The sequence below is a fragment of the Ascaphus truei genome, chromosome 15, assembly GCF_040206685.1.
Source record: "Ascaphus truei isolate aAscTru1 chromosome 15, aAscTru1.hap1, whole genome shotgun sequence".
Taxonomy (NCBI): Eukaryota; Metazoa; Chordata; class Amphibia; order Anura; family Ascaphidae; genus Ascaphus; species Ascaphus truei.
Genome location: NC_134497.1, coordinates 35,325,572 through 35,353,121, shown reverse-complemented (window position 1 = coordinate 35,353,121; position 27,550 = coordinate 35,325,572). Strand labels below are relative to the sequence as shown.

Sequence of the window (27,550 nt, the reverse complement as noted above, 5' to 3'; positions counted from 1 at the left end):
GTCTCGTATTTTCATAACATTGGCACTTAGCACTCATTCTCAAGGTTTTTTTCAGTTAGCTGCTTGGCTCATTATCACTTTAAAAATTGAAAGCAAAAATCCCTTTCAAACCGTTCATCTCATAACCCGTTCACTCAGACAAAACTTAAGATGGACGCTGACTTAAAATGGTTGCTTAGATCCCAGTGCTGTTATGTCAGGACCCCCCCCCCTTACGTCATATTCTCACTTTGTCACTCCCTCTTTTTTTTATTCTTAAAACATAGCTTTTGAGAATTAAGTTCATGACGATAGTCCAGGGATAACTCAGAGGACAAAGGCGCGTGCCCTTCACTGTCATAGTCTCGTAAGGCGCTGCAGCCAATATGTCTTTTGGAGTTGAATAACTGTGGTCGGCATCTTCTTTCTTCAAGGGACTGCTGTTTCTGGCATCTGTAAAGAGTGGCATCAGATTGGGGGAGGGGGTCGCACACTTGTGGATCATATTTCTGCAACACGTGACTCACACATATATGACAAAAAGTAACACCCCCAAAACACACCAAAACATTAAAAAAATTTGCTCCAAGTGATTTAAGCCATTCACCTAACCCCAGAGCGTCCCATTCCATCCCATCTTCCTTTCTAAGCCTCTTTTGAATCCCTTCTATTTTATCTAGTTCATGCTGCACATTGCTACACTGATCTGGAATAAAAACACAACATTGTTCCTCAATTAGGACATACCCCTCCTTTTGAAGCTAAAACATAGTCTAAAGCAATTCTGTTTTGTAAGGCCATAAGCCTAATCTGAACCTGTTCTTGGTTTAATGATGAAATTAAAAACTGCAAAATTAAGGCTACATCCTTCCTGTAAATTGTTATCTAACTAAACATACATTTTTACACAGGTTTCATTAGTTGGTGGAGACACTTGACCCATAAATTGATTCTTGTTCCTAGTGTGTGATACACCCTTTAAAGAGGTTCCCTTAAAAAATTAGAAAAATACAGAAATTATACACATAATACTAAAAACCTTATTTTATGCAAGCAACCTTTCATTGGATATGCAGTTGCTAGATAAAAGAAATGGCATCTATCTCTATCATCATATATTTTCAGAATCATCACAATATTCTATTACTGAGAATTGAGGGGGTTTGGTATCTGTGGAAGCGAAATGCATTGTATACATCATTCACTCAGAATATCAGAACAGACGATGTCTGCAATGGTCAACATGGCTGATTTATGATCCTTTCCTTGTGGCTGACACACGCTCCTGGGTGACCCCCTCCTTTCGGTGGAGGTGCAACACACTTCTGGATCAAAGTTTTGCTGCACATGACTGTCACGGGAGACCAGGCCCAATACACATTTATATTTAAGGGATCAGTCACAAGGCAAAACAGGCAGTAAAATAAATTGCGGTTTATTCGGATAAGACCTCGGAAACACACAGAAATACAAGAAACAGAGAATATACACACTTACGGGGGTCTGGGGAAGAGATCTACCCTTTCCTAGTTGCAAGGCGCCTGTTCAGCAAAGGCTTACCTTGATAGGACCTTGGGCTCCTGGACCAAAATCCAGCCTGCTGGCTAGGCCTCCCCATGCTTCCAGGTGTGAATAGCTTTTTCACAGAAGCACATGGAGAGAGGCCTGCCAGAGGCTGCTTGTCTTCAGATCTCCAACAGGAAAAAGAGAGAGAGAGCTGCTTTTACAGCACGCTCTTATATAGGCTGAATTCCTATCTAAATCATTGAGGGGTGTAATAGCCAATTAAAGCAGGGATTGAAATTACGCATTCACTGATAGGAGGGATAAATTCAAAACTTGCCAATAGAAACCTTGCTTATCAGTTCTGACATCCAGAGCAGTTTTTTCCCTGGCTCCGCTGTGTCTACCAACAGACAAAGACATCCCAATCTGAACATCCTGCTCACCAAATGGTTTCCCCCCTCTGCCATTCCTCTCCTCTTTGAACTATGGAATCTATGCAAACTAGCCAGCATATTAACCATATGCCTGTGCTTTCTGTATAGAACCTTATAGTAAACATTAAAACACAATATAAAGTACACTTCTTTACAGAATATACTCTGGGGAACCTTATACTTATAAGGGAAATAAATTGGGGAGATTTGGGCTTGGAATCCCTATCTGAGCTGGGGCATTGAAATGCTAATCCACATGTAATTCACATGCTAATTCACACTACCTTTTGTCACCAACCTGGGTTTAAATCACAGGACAAACATAATACATTGCAGTTTTAAAACACAGAGAACCAACATTTGGACACAAGAGCTGACACTCTCAGCCCATACCATATGGTTTCAGGGGCAGCCAGCCGGGCTCCCCCTTTATTAAGGAAGGCCAGCAAAGCCTATCGCCACAATGACACATACATAGAGAGTGATGAGTACTGCCAAAACACATACAAGAGCTTTCACAAGCCACGCTTCCAGGAAACCAATCCTCCCATCAAGGCTCAATTGTACATACACCTTAAATTTCTAACTTAACTCACTCTAAAGAATAAAAATATTGAGTCTCTGAAAAATTGAAATGTTCTGATAAAACCGGGCCTTAGCCTGGTGTCTTATTTTCCTCGTTGGTTAACGGTTAGAGTTTTGACTCGGCAAGACGTTAACTTGCTGCGGCTGTGCTTTAGGTGACTTTGGTCTTTGGTGGCGCTGGAACGTTTGGTGGAGCTGGAACGAGCTTTACGTGCTTTGGGTCCAGGAAAATAACTCTGCTACTTTAATTGCTGTATTGGTGGTTACTTTAGGCTTTTTCACCTGGGATGAAGAGCATGCTTGCGCAGGAAATATATGACTATTAACCCTTGAGTAGGTGCACTTTCAACTTTGCCTAGAGAGACTCAAAAAATGTATTAGTTGCATACAACTTATTGTTTTATTAACAATAACATGGTCCTTATTACGTTCCTTTGGACTGCTGATAGTCACAAGTCATCCCATATGTGTCTCATAGGGAGATAATTTATACTTAGGAATAAATTCTTGTATCAATGAGTTTACTCCTGTCTTAGCATCTGCATATAGACAGAGATATTCCCTATTAATGTTCCTCAAATTAACCTAAGTAGCCAATGTGAACCTGACTTGGATACAATCTAAGTTCCTGAAACTTTGGGGCCTCATCCCTTGCCAAACCACTTGCTTCCATAATTAATTCTATCCTGTCTGCAGGCCATATCCCTAAGACCTGGGAAACTGCCAGAGTTTGTCCCAATCTTCAAAAGTGGGGACAAAAATACACTGTCTCAAACTACAGGCCAATCTCTCTTCTCCCAATACTATCCACTGTCATGGAAAAAATATTCCCTCCCAATTAAGCCATTATTTTACCCATACAAATTTCCCTAGCTAATCCCTATCTAGTTTTTACCCCAAACACTCCACTGTAACTATTCTGCTAAAAAATTGAAATGCCTTGTATATAATGCATACCTTATTCACTTATGTACCTGCTTTTGCCACTATGTATCCCCTGTATTTAACCCTATGCACAAGACACACCCACAAATGAGAGGTGACTCCCAAATTCACCCCTTCCTGGCAAACCCATTCTAGATTACACAGCAATTTTTGACAATAACCACTGCTTACGGACACCTTTGGAAAAAATAAATGGTTAAAAGTTATAACATACATCACATATTCAGTTAATAGACAAATGATTTTATATAAGACTTCACACTAATGTCTTGCTTTATATAATCTCTTTGCACAGTGCTGAGCACACGGTCAGCTTTATAATTTTAAAGACACTCTGCATATTCATCTGACTAAAGAAAAAATATTTTCAAAGCTTGTTTCCGGGCAAAGAGCCATTTTGTTTCTGGGCGTTTCGCCAATTGACCCTGAAAAGATAAGATAACAGCACACCACGGCTTCTTCCTGAAAATAATTATTAGATTGAAACTTTCGCTTAAAGTTTAAATACATGGAGCTTTATCCAGAGCCCTAAGAACTACATTTTTTATGGCCTCTTAAAAATTAACCCACAGGCTTTTATATAGCTGAGGTTTATATAACTTCTTAACACACAAATAACTCCACACGCTCATGCTATTTCCCTACACTCAGTTCTTTTTTTTTTCCCTTCTGTTTGAACTTTCATAGTTTCACTGACTTCATTCACTACAAATTTATGCTATCCTGTTGCAATTCTGTCCTTTTTCAAGCTACACACATCTATTTCTCTCCATTAATCAACACTCACAAGTCTAACCCACACAAACTCTTCCTTCATCTCACCTCAGGACTTTTGCTGACTATTTTAAGCAAGAGGTTGAATCCATACACCAGAACATTCCCTCTTTTTCCTCCTTCTACCCTACTCCGCTTCCTACTCTCTTCCTACTCTCTTCCTGCTTTCCTTGACTCTTTTTCCACTGTATCAGAAGAGAATGTCACCATCACTGTTGATCTCCTTTCTCCCTCTACTCTGCTACATTTCCATTCTCCTTAAAACATGTAACAGCTATACCATGACTCAAAAATAGCAAGCTTGACCCTACCTGTCTTTCTCACTACTGAACTTGTCTTGTATTCTCTTGCTTGCTCCATTTTCTCAACACCCATTCTCTCCTTAACCCTCTACAATCTGACTTCTGCACTGCTCCCTCCACGGAGACAATTCTCACTAAAATAACTGATGACCTATATGCTGCCCACGACAGAGGTCATTACACTCTGCTCCTATTACTCCCTGAAGCATTTGACTCTGTGGACCACACTCTTCTCTTTTCTCTGTACACACTCTCTCCAGGTGACCTAATAACATCTCTTGGGTTTAAATATCACCACTATGCTGACGACACCCTCTTTTACTTTTCAACCCCTGACCTTACACCTGCCATACAAACCTAAGTTTCTGAATGTCTCTCTGTTATCTCATCCTGGAAGGCCCTCTTTCGCCTTAACCTTAACATGGCAAAAACAGAGTTCCTCATACTTCCTCCCAAACCTGAAATATCACCTTCCACATTACTCTTGAATCTTCCATCCAGTAGCCTAAGCACACTGCTTAGGGGTCACTCCCAACTCCTCTCTCATACATTACTCTTGACTCTTTCATTCAAAACATTTCTATAACTGTCGCTTTTTCCTCCACAATATCACAAAGATACACCTGTTCCTCTGTTGCTCAACTATTAAAAACTCTGATACAGACCCTCATTCTCTCCCATCTTGATTACTGTAATCCACTGCTATCCCGCCTTCCTGACTTTCACCTGTCTTCCCTACTATCTATCCCAAACGCTGCTGCCAGAATCACTCTACTTTTTAAACTCTAATTCTGCGTTTCCCCTCCTGAAATTCCTCTCCTGGCTTCTAATCAAATCCTACTGTTTCTGTATGCTCTCCCTACCTACCAATTAGATTGTAAGCTCCTCAGAGCAGGGACTTCTCTTCCTTAATGTTACTTTTATGTCTGGATCACTTATTCCATGACCTCTTACCTTTACCATTTGCTACCTATATGATTACGACGTGCACCACTCCTGTGAACCGTTGTGCATATTAATGGCGTTATATACATAAAAACATACAATACAATATATACTTCAAACAATGCTTATGAGCTTTTAACCCGCATTTTTTAACACAAAATATTCCCAACATATCCTACTGCTGTGGCCGAGTTTATTTGAGCATTTGCCCGGTCTCGGCCACAGCAGTAACCAGGCGCGCGCCGGGATGTGCCTGGCGCGCGCCGAAGCCGCGGAGGAGCGCCCTCCGATCGGGGCTTTCTCCCTCCGCTCGCCGGGTCCGCCGGGTCCCCCGGAACCGCCTGCCACCGTCCCCCACATCGCGGGACACCAGGGCTCCCTCGGGGAGCCCTGGACGCGCGTGCAGGGGGCGCAGGCACCCGATGATGCCATCGACGCGCGGCACGCCGAGGGAGTGCGGCTAGCATGCCGGGGCATCCCCAGGCTTGCGGAGCTAGCCGCACTCAAATAAAATGTGCCGCCTCTGTAATCCCATAGAAATAAAATTGAAATGTGTTTTTACTGGTTAAACACAATACAGAACACACACAATACAAAAAACTTCTCTCATACACAGCCAAACAACATCACAAAAATAACGAACAAATAAAAGAAAGACATTTCTCCCCTATTACCCAACAATTTTCACCCTGCAACTATATTAATAAAAGTTCCCTTCTCTTTCTTTACTCTCATAAATAACCTGAATTTAAAACTACTCTGATGCTCCGGAGCTTTTGAGTTAAAGTTCTTATCTTGGCACATTCCTCGCGCTGGAGAAAAAAATGGGGGCACGCTCTGTGCTGCTGCGTTTCTGATTCTCTTTCTTTCAGACTCTGATTTCATTGTGAGCAAATAATATTCATGTTTTCGTACGTACTTGCAAGTTTTTGGATGGTGATTTGTGCACACAGGTGATACTTAGCATGGTTTATCTTTCACACAGGTAATCATTCAGGAAAAATTCATTAGGGTATCAAATCCATCTAGCCACTCTCCATTAAGGGCGCAACAATTTTACTTGCCGGCACCGAAACTTGAGTTTATATCAGGAAATGATTTATAACCACTTATTGCATGTGGGGAAATGGAAGGAAAAGCTTATACGTTCACAACTGATTTCTGCGGCGTCCGCCAGCCGGGCATGCCATGCATGATTTTAGCCACAAAAACATCATAAAATCCAAAGATTTATACTACCACAGACACACAGGGATTACTGAAAGTTATAAGGTTCCACTATGAGCCCTTGCGTTCGCATTCTTACGAATAAGAAAACCGGTACGGCTGCTCATAGGTTCACGCTTCCTTCTATAGTAATTTATTGCAAACAAACTTTTTTCATTGGGGTGGCATGTTTTTCACTGGGACTTGCATGTGTATTTCATTGGCCAACAAAACATATTTATATTGTCTCTTCTTGTTCTCTTTATCCATTCTTTATTATTTTTGTCTGCAGACACACAACCTCTAACGGCAAATTTTGAGAACTTTGGTTTCCCATTATTCTCCTGTTACAGTAATCACATTTAATTGACCTGTACAATACACCTGATACAATAATCAGCGCAAGCTGATTGCGTACAACTCTTTTGGCACGTTATTGTTCTGATTTTTTTTTTTTCACCATAACTATACCCAAGAAAACACTTGAATTACTTCAGCGGGTCCAACCCAGTCCTGATAAACCTTATACTTCTATAACATGGATACAAATAAGACCTTCTAAACAGATATCCATAAATAAACTCACTTGGTATGTTAATGACAAAACAGAGCAAATGTACAATCAGGGACCCTTCCTGCTCAGACAACAAAAATATTTATCACAACCCAGGACAGTCTGAAAAACAATCCCTTAAGCATACAAACACTCACCTTCATCACCAAAACACCAAAACTTTTAACGGGACTCTCACCTTAATCCCAATAAAACTTAACAACTATAACACTTTAAAATGGATACAGGGGGGGCGCATGCGCGGCAGGTTGGAGATGGAAGTGTAACCGCACAGCTCCTCCAACCGCCGGCAGAGATTAGCAAATAATCAATAAAAAACCAAACCGAGATATTTCAAAACTATCTCCAGCATCACCTCATATACCCCAGATAACATTCTGAAACTAGAGGAGGGATGGCAGCGACCAGACACAAGGCACGGCGAAAGTCTGATGTGCGGGCCTATTTCACCGGCCAGGGCAAATCCGGAGCTGCAGAGATGTCAGCAATGTCGGATTCAGACTCGGCACATGATACGGAGGGGGCCGCGGCGGCAGCAGGACAGTCCCGTATAATAAAAAAAGAGATTTCCCGATTACTCGTTGACTTGAAAGCATTTTTCAGGGGCGAAGTGGAGGGGCTACGGAAGGACATGCTACAAATCGGTACGCGAATAAATGTACTGGAGGAGCAAATGGAGGAAAGCTCCAAGAGACATCAAGAGACGCACACACGGGTACAGGCCCTGGAGGATCGGATCTCTGAGATGGAGTCCCGCCAAGAGGATGCCGAAAATAGAGACAGGAGAAATAACCTGAGGGTTCGGGGCATCCCAGAGGAAATTCTAGACCCAGAGGCGCTACTGACGAGGTGGATGGCATCTATTCTCCCGGGCAAGGCAGAATCAGACCTGCGGATGGATAGGTGCCACAGGGCGCTGAGATCGCGACCATTGCCGTCAAACCCCCCTAGGGATGTCATCCTGAGACTCCACTATTTCTCAGTGAAGGAGGAGGTGAGCAGGATCGCACGGGCCACCCCTCACATTACATTTGAAGGGATAACATTGACAGTATACCAGGATATATCCCCCATCACACTGGCCAGAAGGAGAGCGGTGGGGCATATAACTAAGGAGCTGAGGGATCGGGAGATTCGCTACCGGTGGGCATTCCCGTTTGCCCTAGTGGCGATAAAAAATGGCCGACCGCATGTGCTTAAACACCCGTCGGAGGGGATGAGCTTCCTGAAGAAGCTGGGAGTCAGAAGGACCCCAGCCTCCGGCCCGCGGGGGGCGCAGGAGGAGCTCACAGTGGATATACCACCACGGCGTCCGGGATCCTCCTCCCCGAAAGAAAAACGGCAAGAGAAGGCAGCAGGAGGGGACAAGAGTCTATAACTGCGCAAAAGTTCCAAAGTTGATTGCAGCTCTTAAAGTTCGAAGTTGCCGCAGGAGCTGCTCGTTTTCCCCAGTTTTAACCCTCTGACATGAACAGCCCCTCAGTACCAATACCAAGGGTGTAGCACAAGAAAGCTCAGAAAGACGAAAATCGCCCAAAGACTTCCTTGCCACATTTATTGCCGCCAAAATGGCCACCACAGGCTTACCTGAAGTAGACGAAGGAGTCGAGGCGCAGAGACACCAATGGCGGCCAAGATCTTGGCTGGAACGACTGCTCCGTGAGGGGGACCCGCCCATGGAGCTGCCTCCGGACACACCTTCTTCCCGCGAGGAGCTGCCTCTGAATGCGTCCGCTTCGCCCAGTCTGACGACATCACTGAGCCGGATCTCGCGAGAGCGGGAGTTCGGTCAGACGGACCGGAAGCGGAAGACGCAGGGGGGAATGCCCGGATGTCTTGGGGACCCGGAACAGCAAAGGACCTCCCTGGCGGGGGTGCGCGAATTCCGCCGCCGGGGAGAGGCATCTATAGTGTCAGGTGTCATCCGGGGAGAGGCATGGGTAGTAACAGCAGCCAGGGAGGGACAGAGAAGGTGGCCCACGAACAGCAGTGTGGTAGATATGGGCACAAGGAGAGTCTAGATAAAGGGAGGAGGGCGCGACATAGCCAGCCGGCAGGGGGATAAATACAGGAACGGTGTATTAGAGCCCATACAAAAGGGAGGGGACCCAGGCTAAGGGGATTAGCGGGCTAAATAAGGCGAGAGGGGGGGGGCAAAGAAGGTTCGGGGTATTCAGTTTTCGTTTAACAGGGGGCGTTAGGGGGGTGGAGGGAGGGCAATCAGGGCTAGTTAGGGACAAAGTTGGGGATAGATTACAAGATAGTAAGTAGGTTTGGGTTATCATGAAGTGTCGGCGGGAGGGGGGCGGAAGGCCACTCTACCTGCAGGCATGGGCGCCGTTACCAGGGAGGTGGGCTTGAACTGTTTCCCTGGCAAAGACCCGGATGGGCATGGCCGAGACGGTGGGCCATGGATCTGGACCAGGAGGGAGGGGGGTCCAGAGGCAGAAGATATCCACCGGGCAATGAACCAGAGGTCCAAAGGGACCACAATGGTTCTTTCTGTTTTTGTATGTGTTTTGTTTATGTGTCCTTCCCTCATGTTTCACCCCTTCCACACCCCAGCTCCAAAAGGCGGAAGGCAGGGCGAGTCCTACAGATGTCAGCTCTACAACACGCAAGGCTGCCGAGAGATCTTGGATATGGTTCCGAAAGGCGGTTGGTTGAATAGGCGATCTGGGAGTCTGCACTACGAATTCCACGCACAGAACATGCCCAGGGCCCGGGGTAAGATCACACCGGCTTACATATTAGGACCACACAGACACTACTGTATAAAATGGAGGTAATTTTTATCTCGCAAAACGCCAAAGGGCTCAACAGTCCCCACAAGCGAAGAGTCGCTTTTACTGAGTTCAAGAGGAGACGGGCTGACGTGGTCTTCCTCCAGGAGACTCACTTCAGCTCGCGCAATAACCCGAAATTCCTCGATTCTAACTTCTGAAAGTTTTTCCTAGCATCAGGGGAGGAGAAAAAGAAAGGTGTAGCTATTCTGTTTCAAAATAACACCCCCTTCCAGGTTGAAAAGGTTAAAAGGGACCCGAAGGGGAGATACCTAGTTCTGATAGGGATCCTTAGGCAGGTCAGAATGACGTTAGCCTGTATATATGCGCCAAATGAAGGTCAATCAGACTTTTACAACGCATTTTTTCAGAAGCTTCAGCTATGGGCCGAGGGACAAATAGTTCTGGGTGGCGACTTTAACACAGTCATGAACGCGAGTGTAGATAGAACCACGTCCCAGAAAACAAATAAGAGAGGGGAATATCCCACTACTGAGAGGCCTCAAACAGATTAGCCTGGTGGACATCTGGAGAGAGCAGCACCAGGGAGACCGCAGTTATTCTTTTTACTCCCACCCACATGACAGCTACAGTAGGATTGACCCCTTCTTTGTGTCGAGCAGAATGGTCCCACAAATTTCCGATACAAGCATACATGATATCACTTGGTCGGACCATGCATCAGTAGAGCTGAGATGCAGTCAATTTGGTAGTGCCAGACCAGGAGCAAACTGGAAGCTAAATGAATCAATAATTAAAATTCTGGAGATACAAAAAAAAGTGAAGTCTGAAATATCAGATTATTTCCGGATAAATAGTGGCAGTGTGAAGTCCCAATCACTGTTATGGGAGGCTCATAAGGCCACGATTCGGGGGGTACTAATCGGGATAGCTGCAAATAGGAAAAAGAAAAAGGAAGCCAAATTATCCCAGCTATATCACAGGTTACATGAGCTCTCTATTCTACATAACCGGACAGGTAGAGATGACGCTCTGAAGGAGTTGAAGGATGTTAGAATTCAGCTAAACCTCCTCCTTACTTCCCGAGCGGAGAAAGACATGAGTTGGACACAGAGGAAGTTCTATGAGAAAGCTAATAAACCGGACACTATGCTAGCCACCAGACTCCGTAATCGGAAACCAAATTTTAATATTCTGTGACATAGTCCAAAGATGTTAGGCAGCTTTCTGCCCCATTTTAGAGCAGAAAGTGCAGGAATAGCTAAAAATGATCCGTTCCACAGCTTCACATTAACTCAGGCAGCTGGATGGAAAATCCAGACCACAGATTACAATGGCTCTAGTTCTACCTCACCTGCTCTTCTAATCACATGCACAGGTATTTAGAGCAGAGAGGTTTTGCATTTCACTCTCTCTCCTTAGAGCCTGGAGGCTGGGGGTATCGCTGCTCCCCTGTTTCCAGTGTCGGGGTTGACGGCTCCTCCACGTATCACAGTACCAGAGGATTTGCCTGGACACCACAAGCAGATAAGACAAAACAAATGGTTACTGCTGTTGCTAAAAGACTGTGCTGTATCTTGTGACCCTAAATGAGAGAGCATTGTTTTAAGCTGGGGAACCAGTTTAGTTGGCCAGCAGCTGTTAGAGAGACTGATTCTGATGTGTAGTTAGATCCCTGAAAGGGATAGGTTTTTGCTTATATGATTTTGGTTTTATTTCTTGAAATAACAGTGTGGGAAATATTGTAACACTGAAATATGTGAACTGCTGAATGAAAGTATCTGAGTACCTCTAACCTTCACATGTTAAAGCTGCAGTACCTTACTTGGATGAAAATAAAGCAGGCAGAAGCCTGAGTTAAGCAGCATAATACTTTGCATGATCCTGTTTGTTGTATAATTAACCCTAGAAGACTGTGTCGGGAAGAACCCAGACAGACGTCAGCACTACAAAAGAGGGGCGTTTGTCACATATGGTGGAGAATGCGGGTCGACACTAAAAAGTCTGTGGGTTTGCAAATAAATGCGGGGGTTTAAAATGGCCGCCCAGCTGAACTAAAGTACAGATGCTATGAGTGAAGTCTGTCCCACTGGGTATATCAGTTGTGCTTCTAGCATACACAGAGAATGTGCGAAGTGTGGATGCAATAGCACCCTGAACCCAAACAGAAAACCAAAATGTTTTGCTGAAGAAAAAAAAAAAAATTGCATCTAGCAAGTGCTGTTTGTAAAGCTAATGCCTTTTGCTGAAGTGAGTGAATTTGCAGCTAGCAAGTGCTGTATGCAAGTTGCTGAAGTGAGTAAAATTGCAGCTAGCAAATTGTCCCTGCCGGGTTTCTAAAATGGCCGACGTGAAATGTTTGTTGTGTAATGTACGTAACCATACAAAACAGTGTCCCTTCAGGCCATACTATGATCACGACCCTGGAGGAGAGCCGTATCCACAGATGAATTTAGTATGCTGGGCCTGTCGTGAAGTAGGTCACATGGAAGATGTGTGCCCCAAAATTTTCAAAGACAAACAGCTGCAAAAGCAAGCAAAGCCCTGTGAGTGCAAGCAAGATGTGGAAGCTGATAACAGTGAGTGTGTGCCCAGGACCACTGATATCTCTGGAGCTAATAAAGCAAAAAGAAAGAAAACTGTTCCTCAAGTCACAGGGGAAGTGACCGAGCCACTTGAACCTGCACTGTCAGGACATGCGTCAGAATGGCGCCGAGATGAGCAACAGCCCATAGGGCCTGGCGCAATCGTCCCAGGAATGACGACACGCCTAGAGATGACAAAGGCTACTGCTACCATCATAGGCAGAGAGCCAAGCGAATCAAAGAAAACAAGAACTGACTGGAAACTATGCTATGAGATGTCCCAGAAAGATGTGCAAAACTTCATCACAGAGTTGGGGGTTTCTCGGCAAGAGGCTAGCGCGCTTAAAGCAGAGCTGGAACTCTCACGCCATGAGGTCTACGCTCGCAGCACAGAGCTGTGTACATTGAAGGAAACCTATGAGAATACCCTGAGTAATTTAGAGACTGTAAAAAGAGAGAATGTAAGTCTGACACAGAAAAATTCAGACTTGACTGACCAGATCAGTGAAGGTGATGAGAAGCTTCACCAAGCAGGAAAAGTGGAGAAGCAATTGATCCAGGAAAAGTTAGAAATGCAGGAAGCACTGCAGAATACAGAATCAGCGGCGATCCAGGCGACACAAACTGCAGAGCTCCAAAAAATGGAGGCGCTGATGCAAACCCAGAGCAAGCACCAGAAAGAGGTGAAGACCCTGAGGGAGGTCTGGCACGAACAGGTTGAAGAGCTGCAGAAGCAGATGGCTGAGCGCGAGATACAGTGCGCCAAGAGAGAGGTGTCCGTCCGTCAGGTGGTTTGCCTGACACTGCGCTATAAAAGCGAGATGGCCGATATCTACAAGCAGCTGGACCACACGGCAAATGAGGGGGCCCGACTGCAGCTGGAGCTGGACAAGACCCGGAAGGAGCACCTGCAGCTGCAGGTCAAGAATAGAGAAAATGAAACAGAGTTAAACCTCGCTCTGAAACAGATGACGGACATGGGAGAAGCGGCTAAAGTGGTTCAGTCGGGCTATCAATCCTACCTCCTAACCAAGCAAGCTGTACGTTCCTATACGTGTATCTTCAATGCTGTTGCAATATTACGATTTGCTATAAAGATGAAGTTGGAGAAAGAGATTCCAAGGCTAAAAGAGACACGGTCACAAAAGGAGACCAGGGAAAGTAAACTCAATGTCCTCACTGATGACAAAGAGGAAGGAGAAAGAATTGACTTTGATTGTGCTGCTGTTATTCCAGAAACAGATAGGCACCCTCCTGAGAATATACTCCCTGATCTGGAATTCAAAAATCCAGATCCTCAATTTCATTTACGTTGTCCAGAAGATTATCAAACTAGTGGACACACCCAGGACACCACAGAAGATGTTTTAGCCAAGTGGGTGGCAGTTCCTGAAAACACAAACTTGTTGACAGATCCTGATGACGTGGTTAATATGGACTATGTTTGTACAGAGGCAACTAGGTCTCCAAAACCCAAAGGCCTGGAAATGGCCACAAAAGGGAAATCAAAGATTGAAAAGAAAAAACAACGAAGGTTAACACGGCGCCTGAATAGTTCCATATCTCACCAATCTGGACCACACTGTGGAGCCAAGGAGAATCTGGTCCAAGGGTCTCATCAGAAGCTAAAGAAACAGTCCAGTCATTTGCAGGTTGCAGCGGGCTATGAAATAAAGTCAAAGGATGCAATAGACTGGAAGTCAAAAAAAAAAAAAAAAAAAAAAAAAAAAATTATGTTTGAGGGAACTGACCGATTTATTTTTTTTATTACACGTGTGGACTATGTCACGGACACTTAACTATGCAAATAAGCATTTTGTCAATATTACAATGTTATATTGGTTCTCTGTGTTGAAAATGTAGCTAAACTACAAATTAATATACAGGGTTGATGGCCCTTAAGATTACAAGGCTGTAGTATAAGAGAAAAAATATTGGTAGCTTACAATATGGAAAAAAAAAAAAAATGCCCTTTTCGGTTGGTAAATTTATAATGAAGTTCATATTCGTATCATGTGAATACTTAATGTTGTACTGAGGAGTTAGCTCAAGTATTTCAGGTAGGACGCTCACCCCAGTGAGGTCCATGGCCGCTCACCCCAGTAGGTGTGAGCTGGGGAGGGGGATATGTGACATAGTCCAAAGATGTTAGGCAGCTTTCTGCCCCATTTTAGAGCAGAAAGTGCAGGAATAGCTAAAAATGATCCGTTCCACAGCTTCACATTAACTCAGGCAGCTGGATGGAAAATCCAGACCACAGATTACAATGGCTCTAGTTCTACCTCACCTGCTCTTCTAATCACATGCACAGGTATTTAGAGCAGAGAGGTTTTGCATTTCACTCTCTCTCCTTAGAGCCTGGAGGCTGGGGGTATCGCTGCTCCCCTGTTTCCAGTGTCGGGGTTGACGGCTCCTCCACGTATCACAGTACCAGAGGATTTGCCTGGACACCACAAGCAGATAAGACAAAACAAATGGTTACTGCTGTTGCTAAAAGACTGTGCTGTATCTTGTGACCCTAAATGAGAGAGCATTGTTTTAAGCTGGGGAACCAGTTTAGTTGGCCAGCAGCTGTTAGAGAGACTGATTCTGATGTGTAGTTAGATCCCTGAAAGGGATAGGTTTTTGCTTATATGATTTTGGTTTTATTTCTTGAAATAACAGTGTGGGAAATATTGTAACACTGAAATATGTGAACTGCTGAATGAAAGTATCTGAGTACCTCTAACCTTCACATGTTAAAGCTGCAGTACCTTACTTGGATGAAAATAAAGCAGGCAGAAGCCTGAGTTAAGCAGCATAATACTTTGCATGATCCTGTTTGTTGTATAATTAACCCTAGAAGACTGTGTCGGGAAGAACCCAGACAGACGTCAGCACTACAAAAGAGGGGCGTTTGTCACAATTCAATCAATTAAGACAGCTGGAGGCCAGAGTTCCTCAAACCCTAAAGTCATAGTAGGGGAGTTCGCGAAATTCTACGCACAGCTATATAATGGAGAGAAGGTTGTACACAATGCTAGGACAAGTAGTAATCTACAGAAATTCCTAGCGGATGCAGACTTGCCACAAGTGAACAGAAGGGAGCGAGAGGCTCTTCAAAAAGACTTCACAAGGGAAGAATTAGAGGCGGTAGTAAAAAACTTAAAAGCATCAAAAGCCCCAGGCCCGGATGGGTTCTCCAACCTGTACTATACAAAATTTATTGGAGTTCTGGCTCCGCACATGCACCAGCTGTTTAATGGAGTATTAGCAGGGGAGCCCTTCCCGGGACAGATGCTCCAGGCGTCGATTTCAGTAATCCATAAAGAGGACAAAGATCCCACTAGCTGCCAAAGTTACCGGCCAATATCATTAATTAACACAGATGTAAAAATCTACTCTAAATTACTGGCCAATAGATTAAATATAATCCTGCCAGGGCTCATCCACCCGGATCAAGTTGGCTTCATTAGAGGTAGACAAGCGGCCGACAATACTAGGAGAATAGTGGATATAATAGACTTTATGGGAGCCAACGAGATTCGGGGTATAGCCCTAAGCTTAGATGCGGAAAAGGCCTTTGACAGGATTGATTGGCCATACCTGGAGTCCACGCTTGGCGCATTTGGGTTTGGAGGCATATTCCAACAGGCTGTTAAGGCATTATACACGGCACCTTCAGCCAGGGTGGTTCACCAGGGATTCCCCTCGGAACTATTCCCAATTCAAAGTGGTACGAGACAGGGATGTCCGCTTTCGCCCCTGCTATTCGCCTTATGCATCGAACCACTCGCAGCACAAATTCGGAGGAACGCTGATATCTCTGGGGTACAGATCCATTCGCAGGAGCACAAAGTGGCTCTGTACGCGGATGATATTATTCTAACCCTGGCCAAGCCGCTCATCTCGTTGCCCAATCTGTTCGAGCTTCTAGAGCGTTTTGCCCAGATCTCTGGTTTCAAAATAAATCAATCTAAATCAGAGGCCCTAAGCCTTTACATGCCAAGAGAAATGGAGAAGCTGATAGAACTCAACTTTGAGTTTAGATGGCGCCCCTCCTCCATGAAATACCTAGGAGTGCAGATCACCAAAAAGACGAGCTCCTTATATTCGGCAAATTATCCCAAACTGTTGAGGACTCTCAAAAAAGAGCTACAGGAGTGGAAGGCATATGGTATTTCTTGGTTGGGGAGGATCTATAGTGTCAAGATGAACATCCTTCCCCGAATTCTATATCTGTTCCAAACTCTCCCAGTTGCCGTGGTTAGAGCAGACATTGCAGGGCTCCAAAAAGCTATTTCTCAATTTATTTGGAAAGATAAAAAACCACGGATTAAAGTAAAAATTATGCAGAAAGCTAAGGAAGCTGGTGGCCTAGCAGTTCCGAGCGTCATATCCTACTACAAAGCGGCACAATTGTGCCAAATCACGCAGTGGCATGGGGACCCGGGGCTCAGGAGGTGGGTGGCACTGGAGAGGGAGGTGTGCGCCCCACTGGAGCTCAGGAACCTGATCTGGTACCCGAGGACACGGGTGAAGGATGTGCTCATTCCTCTGTCCTCTGTGCGCAACTCACTCTCGGTCTGGGAGGCTTCTAAAAGTAGCTGCTCTTTGACCTCCAAACACACACTGATGGCACCTTTATATGGCAACCCGAACTTTGCTCCTGGGCTGGCAGAAAAATGCTTCCCGCGCTGGCGGCAATTAGGGATTAGTCGATTGAAGGACCTGGAGGTTAAGGGCAAGATCAAATCTTTTGAACTATTACAGTCAGAAACGGACTTACCTAACACTGATTTCATGAGGTACCTCCAGGTTCGGGCATTCTATAACGCACACCCGGTGAGACCACCGTTGACTAAATTCGAACAGCTCTGCGTGCGCGGAGCAGACACGCGGGGACTGATCTCTGCCTTGTACAGAGAGGTGGTGAATACTGACTCAGACAGGACAGTCAAACCCCGTTTCATGGCACAATGGGAAGAGGATCTCCAGGCTCAACTAGAGGACAAGGACTGGGCCGCGGTGTTTAAAGCTGCGGCCTCAAGCTCCATATGCACGACATTGAAGGAGAACTCATATAAGGTATTATTAAGGTGGTATCTCACCCCAATCAGATTAGCTAAATTCGTCAGGGGTGCTTCCCCGCTCTGCCCCAGGCAGTGCGGGGAACAGGGGGATCTGGTGCACATGCTGTGGTCTTGCCCGAGATTAGTGCCGGTCTGGACCCAGATCCGAGATTGGCTGCAGAGGATCTTTTTAGGGCTCAACATCCAGCTGGACCCGTGGCTATTTTTATTAGGTAAACCTACAAACGAGGTATCTAGATCGGGTAACAAGCTGATAGCACATTTTGCTACCGCTATGAGGTGCGAGACCGCAGCACTGTGGAATCAGAATGCGATTCCGTCTATTGATAAAATCAGAAACAGAATTTGGTTCATTTGCAGAATGGAGAAGTTAACGAGTTTAGTTAACGACTCAGCCGACAAATTTGAAAAAGTATGGTCATTATGGCTTGCTCAGACTGATATTCAGGGGATGAATGAGGCCACAATATGGCTTTGATAGAGATAGGTGGGCTCTCCTTGGATGTCGGGCTGGGAGCTTGATGGGACGATCTGACAGTAGGGCTCCCCCCGAGGTATAGCGGTGGACCGATTTATTGATCATCGGAAAAACGAGGTGAACCGGGTTTAGGCTCCTTTGTGAGGTGGACTGGAGCAGAGCAACGGCAGTTGTGGTGCAGGACTCCTGAGAAACGAGGGAACAGCGATTCTCCCAGGCCGCCCCCCCATCCTTACCCCCCCCCCCTCCCCGCCATCCTTCCCCTTTTTGCCCTGTCCCTAGATGTTGTCAGTCGGTCTTTGTCCTGTCCTGTGGTCCCCCCAATGTCCGTCTGTTCTTCGTAATTTGTTCCCGTAAGTTTGGTGTATACCTGAAACACTTGACAATATTCTGTACGCTATGATGTGTATGCACAAAAAACTAATAAAAATAAAGTTGGAAAAAAAAAAATGGATACAGGAACAGACAAATAAACTTATTTGACACTGGCTAGGTAAACCCGTCAACACAGATTGAGACACCCTTCAAAACACATCTCTCTACACACCACTCAAAACAACTTTTTAAACTCAGGCTTTCCTCAAAAGGTGCCTTTTACCTTTTACCTTGATTCTTACGAGCGCTCAGATTTGAGTGACCGAGGAGTGTTTTTTTTCAGGTGCTCAGCTTCCAGTATTTTCAGGTCCCTATTCGGGCGCCATCTGATAAAGTTGTGAATACAAAACACAAGTCTGAGGATATATTTTACAGAATGACAAATAATTTTATTGCTTTGTGCGGTGCACACGCAGAGGAGAGTTTCAAAATAAAACTCTCCCAACGACATGGTGGCATACAGGCCTTATTTATACACAAAATACTAAGCCCACGCCCCCTCTACGAGGTTGCATGTCGTCACTACGAAAACAAAATATGAACATGAACACATTGAGTTAATAACATTATGGGATGCCTAAATGAAATGATTCAGCAATATTCCTTATACAAGCCGGTGACTTTTACTCTACATACAGAACTTCACGGCCCCCCCACCTTCGGAATGAGACACTGTGCCTATCAGTCTCGTATTTTCATAACATTGGCACTTAGCACTCATTCTCAAGGTTTTTTTTCAGTTAGCTGCTTGGCTCATTATCACTTTAAAAATTGAAAGCAAAAATCCCTTTCAAACCGTTCATCTCATAACCCGTTCACTCAGACAAAACCTAAGATGGATGCTGACTTAAAATGGTTGCTTAGATCCCAGTGCAGTTATGTCAGACCCCCCCTTACGTCATATTCTCACTTTGTCACAGTATACTGTTGTAATTAAATATACAAGATGGAGATGTTGTTGTGTGTTTATACAGAAATGTTTTAACTTGCTGTACACACACAGGACTTGCACAATTCCAGTCCCTGAGGGCCGTAAACAGGCACGGTTTTCAAAGGTTACCCTGAAAACCGGGCCGGTTTGCTGCCCTCGAGGACTTCAGTGGTGCAGACTGTTTTGCACACCATCCCACTGTATACTGTATGTTTTGACTTGCCGTTCTTTAATAAAGGAGATGTTGCGTTTTGTATATGGCAAACCCATTCTAGATTACACAGCAATTTTTGACAATAACCACTGCTTACGGACACCTTTGGAAAAAATAAATGGTTAAAAGTTATAACATACATCACATATTCAGTTAATAGACAAATGATTTTATATAAGACTTCACACTAATGTCTTGCTTTATATAATCTCTTTGCACAGTGCTGAGCACACGGTCAGCTTTATAATTTTAAAGACACTGCATATTCATCTGACTAAAGAAAAAATATTTTCAAAGCTTGTTTCCGGGCAAAGAGCCATTTTGTTTCTGGGCGTTTCGCCAATTGACCCTGAAAAGATAAGATAACAGCACACCACGGCTTCTTCCTGAAAATAATTATTAGATTGAAACTTTCGCTTAAAGTTTAAATACATGGAGCTTTATCCAGAGCCCTAAGAACTACATTTTTTATGGCCTCTTAAAAATTAACCCACAGGCTTTTATATAGCTGAGGTTTATATAACTTCTTAACACACAAATAACTCCACACGCTCATGCTATTTCCCTACACTCAGTTCTTTTTTTTTTCCCTTCTGTTTGAACTTTCATAGTTTCACTGACTTCATTCACTACAAATTTATGCTATCCTGTTGCAATTCTGTCCTTTTTCAAGCTACATACACCTATTTCTCTCCATTAATCAACACTCACAAGTCTAACCCACACAAACTCTTCCTTCATCTCACCTCAGGACTTTTGCTGACTATTTTAAGCAAGAGGTTGAATCCATACACCAGAACATTCCCTCTTTTTCCTCCTTCTACCCTACTCCGCTTCCTACTCTCTTCCTGCTTTCCTTGACTCTTTTTCCACTGTATCAGAAGAGAATGTCACCATCACTGTTGATCTCCTTTCTCCCTCTACTCTGCTACATTTCCATTCTCCTTAAAACATGTAACAGCTATACCATGACTCAAAAATAGCAAGCTTGACCCTACCTGTCTTTCTCACTACTGAACTTGTCTTGTATTCTCTTGCTTGCTCCATTTTCTCAACACCCATTCTCTCCTTAACCCTCTACAATCTGACTTCTGCACTGCTCCCTCCACGGAGACAATTCTCACTAAAATAACTGATGACCTATATGCTGCCCACGACAGAGGTCATTACACTCTGCTCCTATTACTCCCTGAAGCATTTGACTCTGTGGACCACACTCTTCTCTTTTCTCTGTACACACTCTCTCTAGGTGACCTAATAACATCTCTTGGGTTTAAATATCACCACTATGCTGACGACACCCTCTTTTACTTTTCAACCCCTGACCTTACACCTGCCATACAAACCTAAGTTTCTGAATGTCTCTCTGTTATCTCATCCTGGAAGGCCCTCTTTCGCCTTAACCTTAACATGGCAAAAACAGAGTTCCTCATACTTCCTCCCAAACCTGAAATATCACCTTCCACATTACTCTTGAATCTTCCATCCAGTAGCCTAAGCACACTGCTTAGGGGTCACTCCCAACTCCTCTCTCATACATTACTCTTGACTCTTTCATTCAAAACATTTCTATAACTGTCGCTTTTTCCTCCACAATATCACAAAGATACACCTGTTCCTCTGTTGCTCAACTATTAAAAACTCTGATACAGACCCTCATTCTCTCCCATCTTGATTACTGTAATCCCCTGCTATCCCGCCTTCCTGACTTTCACCTGTCTTCCCTACTATCTATCCCAAACGCTGCTGCCAGAATCACTCTACTTTTTAAACTCTGATTCTGCGTTTCCCCTCCTGAAATTCCTCTCCTGGCTTCTAATCAAATCCTACTGTTTCTGTATGCTCTCCGTACCTACCAATTAGATTGTAAGCTCCTCAGAGCAGGGACTTCTCTTCCTTAATGTTACTTTTATGTCTGGATCACTTATTCCATGACCTCTTACCTTTACCCTTTGCTACCTATATGATTACGACGTGCACCACTCCTGTGAAGCGTTGTGCATATTAATGGCGTTATATACATAAAAACATACAATACAATATATACTTCAAACAATGCTTATGAGCTTTTAACCTGCATTTTTTAACACAAAATATTCCCAACATATCCTACTGCTGTGGCCGAGTTTATTTGAGCATTTGCCCGGTCTCGGCCACAGCAGTAACCAGGCGCGCGCCGGGATGTGCCTGACGCGCGCCGAAGCCGCGGAGGAGCGCCCTCCGATCGGGGCTTTCTCCCTCCGCTCGCCGGGTCCGCCGGGTCCCCCGGAACCGCCTGCCGCCGTCCCCCACATCGCGGGACACCAGGGCTCCCTCGGGGAGCCCTGGACGCGCGTGCAGGGTGCGCAGGAACCCGATGACGCCATCGACGCGCGGCACGCCGAGGGAGTGCGGCTAGCATGCAGGGGCATCCCCAGGCTTGCGGAGCTAGCCGGACTCAAATAAAATGTGCCGCCTCTGTAATCCCATAGAAATAAAATTGAAATGTGTTTTTACTGGTTAAACACAATACAGAACACACACAATACAAAAAACTTCTCTCATACACAGCTAAACAACATCACAAAAATAACGAACAAATAAAAGAAAGACATTTCTCCCCTATTACCCAACAATTTTCACCCTGCAACTATATTAATAAAAGTTCCCTTCTCTTTCTTTACTCTCATAAATAACCTGAATTTAAAACTACTCTGATGCTCCGGAGCTTTTGAGTTAAAGTTCTTATCTTGGCACATTCCTCGCGCTGGAGAAAAAAATGGGGGCACGCTCTGTGCTGCTGCGTTTCTGATTCTCTTTCTTTCAGACTCTGATTTCATTGTGAGCAAATAATATTCATGTTTTCGTACGTACTTGCAAGTTTTTGGATGGTGATTTGTGCACACAGGTGATACTTAGCATGGTTTATCTTTCACACAGGTAATCATTCAGGAAAAATTCATTAGGGTATGAAATCCATCTAGCCACTCTCCATTAAGGGCGCAACAATTTTACTTGCCGGCACCGAAACTTGAGTTTATATCAGGAAATGATTTATAACCACTTATTGCATGTGGGGAAATGGAAGGAAAAGCTTATACGTTCACAACTGATTTCTGTGGCGTCCGCCAGCCGGGCATGCCATGCATGATTTTAGCCACAAAAACATCATAAAATCCAAAGATTTATACTACCACAGACACACAGGGATTACTGAAAGTTATAAGGTTCCACTATGAGCCCTTGCGTTCGCATTCTTACGAATAAGAAAACCGGTACGGCTGCTCATAGGTTCACGCTTCCTTCTATAGTAATTTATTGCAAACAAACTTTTTTCATTGGGGTGGCATGTTTTTCACTGGGACTTGCATGTGTATTTCATTGGCCAACAAAACATATTTATATTGTCTCTTCTTGTTCTCTTTATCCATTCTTTATTATTTTTGTCTGCAGACACACAACCTCTAACGGCAAATTTTGAGAACTTTGGTTTCCCATTATTCTCCTGTTACAGTAATCACATTTAATTGACCTGTACAATACACCTGATACAATAATCAGCGCAAGCTGATTGCGTACAACTCTTTTGGCACGTTATTGTTCTGATTTTTTTTTATTTCACCATAACTATACCCAAGAAAACACTTGAATTACTTCAGCGGGTCCAACCCAGTCCTGATAAACCTTATACTTCTATAACATGGATACAAATAAGACCTTCTAAACAGATATCCATAAATAAACTCACTTGGTATGTTAATGACAAAACAGAGCAAATGTACAATCAGGGACCCTTCCTGCTCAGACAAATAAATATTTATCACAACCCAGGACAGTCTGAAAAACAATCCCTTAAGCATACAAACACTCACCTTCATCACCAAAACACCAAAACTTTTAACGGGACTCTCACCTTAATCCCAATAAAACTTAACAACTATAACACTTTAAAATGGATACAGGAACAGACAAATAAACTTATTTGACACTGGCTAGGTAAACCCGTCAACACAGATTGAGACACCCTTCAAAACACATCTCTCTACACACCACTCAAAACAACTTTTTAAACTCAGGCTTTCCTCAAAAGGTGCCTTTTACCTTGATTCTTACGAGCGCTCAGATTTGAGTGACCGAGGAGTGTTTTTTTCAGGTGCTCAGCTTCCAGTATTTTCAGGTCCCTATTCGGGCGCCATCTGATAAAGTTGTGAATACAAAACACAAGTCTGAGGATATATTTTACAGAATGACAAATAATTTTATTGCTTTGTGCGGTGCACACGCAGAGGAGAGTTTCAAAATAAAACTCTCCCAACGAGATGGTGGCATACAGGCCTTATTTATACACAAAATACTAAGCCCACGCCCCCTCTACGAGGTTGCATGTCGTCACTACGAAAACAAAATATGAACATGAACACATTGAGTTAATAACATTATGGGATGCCTAAATGAAATGATTCAGCAATATTCCTTATACAAGCCGGTGACTTTTACTCTACATACAGAACTTCACGGTCCCCCCACCTTCGGAATGGGACACTGTGCCTATCAGTCTCGTATTTTCATAACATTGGCACTTAGCACTCATTCTCAAGGTTTTTTTCAGTTAGCTGCTTGGCTCATTATCACTTTAAAAATTGAAAGCAAAAATCCCTTTCAAACCGTTCATCTCATAACCCGTTCACTCAGACAAAACCTAAGATGGATGCTGACTTAAAATGGTTGCTTAGATCCCAGTGCTGTTATGTCAGACCCCCCCTTACGTCATATTCTCACTTTGTCACAGTATACTGTTGTAATTAAATATACAAGATGGAGATGTTGTTGTGTGTTTATACAGAAATGTTTTAACTTGCTGTACACACACAGGACCTGCACAATTCCAGTCCCCGAGGGCCGTAAACAGGCACGGTTTTCAAAGGTTACCCTGAAAACCGGGCCGGTTTGCTGCCCTCGAGGACTTCAGTGGTGCAGACTGTTTTGCACACCATCCCACTGTATACTGTATGTTTTGACTTGCCGTTCTTTAATAAAGGAGATGTTGCGTTTTGTATATTTTATGAATAAAGAATTTGTTTTTATAACGTGACTGTAAACCATACTGACTGTAAATGTTTTTACTTTCTGTACATAAATGTTTTCACTAGCAGTAAACCATACACCTGTTGATGTTTTGAATTGCTGTGCACTTAAAATGTTTCTACATTGTACAGTATTTGTAAATAAATGTTTTTGTACTTACTACACCAATAAAAGAACATGTTGATTTGTTTTACATTGTTCCATTGGCTCCTTTGCTACTGTAACAAAATACAGTGTTTCTAGAATGTACACTACTGTCCAGGCATACTGTACTGTATACTGTAGGCATGCTCAGTACAAGAGTATTTAAAAAAATAGAAGACACATACTATACTGTATGTACTGGCACTGTATAGAAGACACATACTGTATGTACATGTAGACGGAACGTTCACAGAGGTACACAATTAGGAGGCTTTTATAAGGTGAAATTATAATAAGGCTTTATTGTGCCTTTTCCTTTTTATCAGGAAAACATCCAAACAAGGGGGGGGGGGGGAACAAAGCTTCCATTCACTTGGGAGTATTTCTAGTGACAACACTATGCAATCAATTCACATCTCCCTAGTCAAGCATTTCTCTTAGCCCCAAAACATATAGCATGAAAATAAGCAGATATAAGCAGTCTCTTAATAATGAAAGTCTTATCTGTTTATCAGCTGTAGAGTAAGCTTCTCTGCTCTCCTGGAACCGCACCCGTGCGTGCACAGAAAATATCAGCGTCCAGGTTTAGAAGTCTTATTTGGTTCTTGGAGGGAAAATCTTCTCAGTTCCTGGTTCAGCTCCCTTCACTCAGGGTGTGTCAGCTTCAGGTTTAGTAGTTTTCCCTGTGTCTTGAAATCAGCTCTGCTGTGTTTTCTGACAGAGCTCAAGACATGTGGTGTCTCCAAAGGTCAGCTCAAAAGTGAGCTAAGGAGTCCTTTCCTGTCTGAACAGACAGTCTTTTGTAAGCAATCTAAATCAGGCAGGTGGTATTTAGTAATTAACTACAAGAAGTTAACCACCACACTGCTAGATTAAAGGCACATTACTGAACAGGGATAAGTCCCCTGTTACATACCTCCCCTGTTTCTGGGAAGCTCGGGCTTACCACGGCCAAAGCCCATCCTTCCACTCTCATTCTAGATATCTCTATGACTTGAATGAGAGTGGATGGAGGAAGAGAAACCTCAGTCCTGTTGGGATTGGAGACCTTTCTCCAGTTTATTCGTGTCTCCTCCTGAAGGTGTTTGAGATCAGCACCCCTCGGTCGCTCGAGGAGGACTTTCTCCAAGTATAGTTTTTTTTCTGCGTGCGCGGTCATGAGATTTCCCTCGCGTCGGGTGCTCGTCTTATTGTAGGCATACTGTATGGCAGCAGTTGCAGAGCGTTTAAAAACAGCCCCTTTTAGATTAATTTGCAATTCCACACCCCCTTCCAGAGAATGTCCCATCTTTTCAGCTTCATCAGCTAAGGATTCTTCTGGTTTTAATTCAGCACGTGTACCTTCTTTTGTTGCCTGCTGGGTGGCTGAAGGTTTTGCTAGTGCTTGTTTAGGTGGTTCAAATTTTGCAACCTTGTCTTTTAGATGAGCGGTATTCCCAGCTCTCACTGTACACTTGTCTTCATGGGTTTTTGAGGCTGTGGGATACTGACACTTAGTCAGGGTCAATACTTGTCCTTGTAGGACTGTAATCTCATCCGCGAGAGATCCCTGTTTTTTGAGTGCGTCTTGCAAGTCTCTTCTCAGGGAATTTGTCTGCATGCTTTGCTTTCTCTGAGCTTGCTTCCACATTTTTATTGCACTGTGAAGCACTATGAACTTTTTTTTGCTTGGGCCACAGTTACTTGTTTCAGTTTCTGGACCTTCTTGTGCTCCCTTTTGTGCCGCGTCACCTGGGTTCTAAGCTTGGCTTTTAGCGTTGCTTTGGTGATGCTCAGGGTAGTCTTCAGTTTCTCATGCTGCTTTGCGGGGACATTCTGGGTCATCAGACGTTCCTGCAGCACTTGAATTTCTTTAACAGCCTGCAGATTGTCATCCTGCAGAGTTCGCTGCTTCTCCTCTGCCTTCTCGAGGTGCGTACGCAGACTTTGCCGTTGGTTCTGCAGTCGGTGCTCTGCTTCAAACTTTTCCTTGACTTCTTCTGTCAACTGAAAATTTTCTTCTTTCAGTTTTACGTTTTCTCTTTTTAATCTTGAATTTTCTCCTCTTTCAGTCTCTGTATTCTTCAGGGCTTCTTTGCAGTCCTCCTTCCATTTACGCACATCTGCTTTGAGAATGACCATCTCCTGGCGTGAGACTTCCTTCTCTAGGTTGAGGGTCTGAAGCTCCTTCTGAGAGACTTTGAGATCTGTATCAAGATTACCAATAGTTTCTTTAGCAATGTCCAGCTCCTCAATGAGACTGTGTAGTTCCTTTCTGGAATCTTCCAGGTCTGTGCGGCAGCTGTTGGTCTCATGATATGAGGCATCCAGTGCTCTGCGGAATGTCTGAACCTCTTTCTGAGATACGTCCACTTCTATCCGGACACTGTTGACCTCCTGTTGTGAGGCATTCAGCTCTATACAAAGAGTGTGAACCTCTTGCTGGAAGACTGTCATCTGCTTCAGTGCCTCCTCATACTTCCGCTTTAGCGTAGCCACCATTTTATCAGATTGGCTCTGCTTTCCATCCATGGCAGAAATAGTAGCATTTGCAGTATCTAGCTCAGTCTTGAGATCGTCCAATTCTGTTCCAGATTCAGAGTACATTGTGAGCGCCGCCATCTGTAACTCAGCATTATCTGCTCTCTCAAGTTTCAATTGTTCTCGAAGTAGATCACAGTCACGTCTGGCAATTTTCAGGGCGTCTTCAGGGC

At 44.0% G+C, this 27,550-nt stretch overlaps 1 protein-coding gene across 1 annotated transcript in view; it reads left to right on the top strand.

The window, feature by feature from the left end:
* LOC142466804 (uncharacterized) overlaps positions 1-27,550 on the top strand; it is a 345,151-nt gene that overhangs the window by 197,083 nt on the left and 120,518 nt on the right. The gene's annotated exons all lie outside the window — the stretch shown is intronic.